At 41.0% G+C, this 4,979-nt stretch overlaps 1 non-coding gene across 1 annotated transcript; it reads right to left on the bottom strand.

The window, feature by feature from the left end:
- Window positions 1-2,783: 2,783 nt before the first annotated feature.
- On the bottom strand, window positions 2,784-4,483 carry LOC119448958 (uncharacterized). Its single transcript, XR_007465376.1, has 3 exons — window positions 4,387-4,483; window positions 3,880-3,974; window positions 2,784-2,903 (listed from the first exon to the last, which is right to left on the bottom strand). It is a non-coding gene; the product is annotated as an uncharacterized LOC119448958 (transcript).
- Between the last annotated feature and the right edge of the window lie 496 nt (window positions 4,484-4,979).

Below are 4,979 nucleotides of genomic sequence, written 5' to 3'. Positions count from 1 at the left end.
GCTGGAATCAGAGGCTCAGGGATCACAGATATACTCAGCCTAGTAAATGCACTCGGCAACTTAGCTGCACACTGCACAAAATGTGGTTGCACACAGTTTTTTGACAGAGCAGAAATGCTGCTCAGAAGCAAGCACAAAGTGACAAGAGAGATATGGGAGGCATTTTACATGATTGCGGTGCTGAAGCTCGCGTGAGCGAGCCGTCTGTGTCACCATCTCATCATCAAACTCAATTTCAAACAATTACCACCTCCATATGATTCAAGTGGGTCGCCTTGTTAGTCCCGATCCAATCTGGTGATCTTTTTACAGCTTTTTTTATGGATGTAACCTGCAGATGATGATAGAGGATACAGGTATAAACTATTGCTTCTTGTTCAACTAACTTAGTTGAAAGCGTGCGCTTAACTTGTGCACTTTTTTTTTGTTTCTACTAACTTTGTGTGTCAGAGTGCCTATCACAGCAAAATTAATGAAGTAGTAGGAATCCTTACTCGCCACTTGATTCCTTGGAAGAGGAGTCACTCTTGGGCCCCATTTTCTGGAGCATGGAACCCAGGCTTCTTTTCACTTTCACGTCGGAGCACTTAAATTTGCTGCATGTATATTCTGTAAAAGAATGAAAATGAATTTTAGAGACATCATTTAGGGACATATCTTGAGGAGTACAACCCTGAAACAATATGAGGAAGAATGTCTTGCCATATATTGGCAAAATACAAGGGTCATGCAACTTGAACTATTTCCTGAATTGGTGTCAACCAAGGTGACATAGAATTGATGTGAAGTGAAATTCAGCATGCTATTAAAGTCAAGTGAATGCCAGTCAGTGCAGGAAGACTTGCTAGCGCTGCTGACATCAACAAAGGTTTAACAACGTGCTGCGATTCTGTGCTAAGAATTGCGGGTTCAGCTGCCATCTGTGGCAGCAACAATGCAAGTGAAGGGGCAGCAAGACATTGCAGCTGGCGCCACACGCCGAAGCTTTCCTGTGCATAATCTAGTTGGATCCAGCTATGTTATTTTTAGTATCCTGTGGCAAGGGTGCAATGTAATGTTTACTAGAAGAAGGCATGTACAATATTTACAGCAGCAAAATTATTTCTTAACTCGTTAGCACTTTCATTTGTAGAAATGAAGAAATTTAACGGAAACATCCAACCACTTAGGAAAACACTGCATAGACCATAATAAGGCCTACCCACCTGTTTCAAGGTGAAAATGCAGCACTGTATTGGCAACAATAAATTATGGAGAGCCAATACTACACATCAATGTCCATACAGTGTAGACAAAGAATAAACAGCAGAAAGAGAGGAAGGGATAGTGTTGACTTAAAATGCACTATTAGAGTAGGTCAGAAGACATTTAAGGAGAAAGAGTTGTATGGAGCACAGAACAAAAGTAACTAGCTAAATGATATCTCAATCTAAGCAAAAAGTGGTACAGTTGAGCTGGGCGAGTAATAGCTCGACAAGGCATAGACTGCAAGAAAAAAAAATTAGACATTTAAGGACGCAATTAGGAAACCTGTAGGCATAGATTGCACTTATACCAGATCTCTTTCACAAAAATTTCTAAAAATCTGCTGTTGCTGATATTAACATTTTGACCCTGCAGTTAATCAAAAAAAGCCAACATCATGTGTGCTAATTGCTTTGAAGTGCCTTGAGGGCACGTACTGCAACAGTGTCAATATCGCCAATGATATCCAAGACATCTTTAGTTAGAGGCGATTCTGTATAACCAGTACTACATTCAGGGTATAGGTACTTAAAATGTGTGGCAGAAAGCATTGGTGTCCCAGTCACTGTCCTCTTGCAGAAAATGAGGGGCAGCTGGGACACCAGTGCATTTTGCAGAACACTAACAACACAGCCTCAAAATTTGTGATTATTGAATTGATAAAACTGAATATGTTTGGATATTTAAGAACTACTATTGCTTAATTGAAACACGTGCCATAAAATCATAAATTACAAAGGATAATTATCTCAACAAGCTAGCCTTGAGCTATAATTCATTGAGCATGTGATGCTTCCTATTTAAGTGACCCCATTTGAGGGGTGCAATGATGGTATCTGCAATTCCTGAAAATTCTGGACATTAAAAATAAAAAATGATGTAGCATGGGATAGGGTGTGCTGAAAAACAATAGAGCAAATCGAGAAGCCTCGATTCCTCCCAGACCAAAAATGACTGAGGCTGACACAAACGATGGTCAGATTGGGTTTAAACATTCTGTCGAATTCAGTGTATTTTACATAAGTCGAAGGCAGCAAATGAATGAGATAGATTACACGACACAGTATTGTAATATCACCAAGATGAAAATTTTGGTTTCTGGAACCACACATTGCTTCAGAAGCATTTTTTATATTAGGGCCAAACTGCAAACAAGCTTGCAAAAAACAAAGTGCTTTGACCGATATAACAGAGCTTATTAAGAGCTTCACACACAGGTAAACAATCAGCTTTCCGCTACGACTCTTGCCAGTAAACTAAAGATGCTTTTGCTTGTTTTTTTTTTAAACCTGAAATATCATGATACGCTAGAAAAAATGTTCGCATTCCAACCATGAACGCACCTATTAACTACAGAGAATGGCACAATATAGAAAGGGATTGTTGCAAAAAATTATGTAGCCTCATGTTCTAGTTATGGAAAACAGTGACATACCAAGGACTGCGGAGACCCTCTTTTGGTCCAATGCAGCTTTCACCGGGTTCTCTTTATGACTGTTTGCTTGACGCCCAAAAAGGGTTAGATTAATTAATTCTTCATCACTGAAGAGAACCCTTAATAGCGCCCTCGCAAATTTGCATGGAGCATCTCTATATGTCTCCTCCAGCCTTGTCATTGTGGCTTCAGAGACCATCACACCTCCACCAATGTTTCGGTGCTGCAATAAGAAAGAACACAAGATCCGAGTATATTCACAAAATATAATTGCATAGTTGAAGTACAGAACACCATAAAATCTAACAGCAAACTGTCTTAAGAAGGCCCTAAAATGGCTTATTTTGGTTTCAGGACAGTGATGAGGCAAGGAGTATTGTGATAAAGTAACCCTTTTTGCAGTACAATTTTCTGAATACGCTGAATATTAAGGTCGCCACACGTCATTAAACATTGTCCCTCTCCTCTGCTGCGACAAGGCTGCCGTTGCGCCTCGCAGCTGGCGGCTCAGCCCCAGCTTCGTGAGGCATGCACCATCCTGTGACGATGCTCGTTTACATCTGCTTGCAAGTTCAAGAAGAATTTCAGTGGTGTGGTCGAGCCATCAAGCATCTCAATTTCCTTTGTTTCTCACCAAGCAGAAATGGACCCTGAACTGCAAGTGCCAACTCAGATTAAATACAGAGATAGGATTTGACTTTTACAGCAACACACCGCTAACGACAAAAAGGCCTGTGCGACACTGCCTAGCCCACCAGATTCTTCTGGTAACTGGAAGCATGTCACTACTGTAGTAACTGACAGTCGTTTTTGCCTTAATATTTGTAGTCTTTTGTGACAAAATAAAATTTCATTATTACTTGGAAGTTGAAGCCTGTGTTACCACGTTGTTGTGATGTCACTCATATCGTCAAAGAAGAAGGGTTGGAAAAAATCAGCGTACTGCAGTGCCACATACAGATTGCTAGCAATGCCCATTTCTGTGCGTGTGAATCTAATTGTGTAAATATTACACAATTAACCCAGACCATTTAGACTGTGTCCTGAATGTTAGGAAACTTCCCTTAACTATTTAGTGCATTTGTCAAAATAGTTTCAGGGCACCTTTAATTAGGCATTAACTAAACTGGTGCCGAGAAGTTGAAAAACAAATGCTGCACACCGCACATCGAGCAAGTTTTTACATTAAATAAACTTACCGTGTTCTCTTCAGGCTCGGCAGGCTTTGCTCCCTCGGCAGCTGAAGTGAGCTTGTCGACAGCTCGCTGCAGCTTTCTAAGCATTTTCGAAGTATCTGGAAGATGGTTTAAGAAGTTTAGGAGAGCATTTCTTCTATGGAGTAAGATGTACAGGAACACCAACTGCTGATGAAAGAGCTTTTATTGATGCCATGATGGACAGCTTCGAAACTTCTGTACAGGTCATGACACCGTATATTACTCCCTGCCCCGTCTGTTGTCTGTACGGCAGCTACAAAAGCTTGCGCTTTATATTACTTGCCCCTTATCAGTGCCCATTAATGTAAATCATCTGCTTCAGTTTAGGCTGCAGACACTCGCATGTTGACATTCACTTTGCGTGAAGCAGAAATAGCTTATGAATTTCAGAGTGAAACACTTCCATAGGAAAATGGGAATGTGCAATTGACAGCACAAGAAGGTATTGCTGCCACTGGTGATGTGTATGACTAATCAAAAAGCACATACCAATTAAATCTTTTTGCTCCTCGAGCTGCTTCTTCAGGGCTGCGTTCTCCACCTTGAGACCCTCATTTTCTGTCAGGTGATGACAGCATGGTTTTTTCTGCAAAAAGTTTTCCCAGAGTTGTAGAAAAGCAACGTCAATTCTCCCTGCAGGTTTGAGAATTACACATGTGCATCATGCAGAGAAGTTTGTTTATACCGGATCAACTGCTGCATCTACACTGAAAAATCTGTGGAGGCTCTAACAAGAAACAGTAGCCAGCAGTGGTTTGTTCACTTTACTAACCGCTGCAGAGTAACCACACTTACGATTACAAAGAGCGAAGCACCGCAGTGATGCATCTTAGCCTATACTCCTGCAAATGTCAGCTGACTGAACTGCTTGTGCTCAGCCATATTAAATACACAGGAGATAGTGCACACCACACACTGGGTACGTTTGAACTTTAAAAATGAAAGTCAATGGGTGTAAGTAAGCCACATTATAGTTCAATAACTGTTTAGAGCCTGGCTTCCTGTGAGAATTTACTGCAGTGTGAATGAACTAGTTTTATTTGGGGAGAGTGGGGCTTAAGCCTACTAAACGGATGAAGGGG

The sequence above is a fragment of the Dermacentor silvarum genome, chromosome 1, assembly GCF_013339745.2.
Source record: "Dermacentor silvarum isolate Dsil-2018 chromosome 1, BIME_Dsil_1.4, whole genome shotgun sequence".
Lineage (NCBI taxonomy): Eukaryota > Metazoa > Arthropoda > Arachnida > Ixodida > Ixodidae > Dermacentor > Dermacentor silvarum.
The sequence above is the reverse complement of the archived record's forward strand: the minus strand, read 5'-3'. Positions and strand labels throughout refer to the sequence as shown.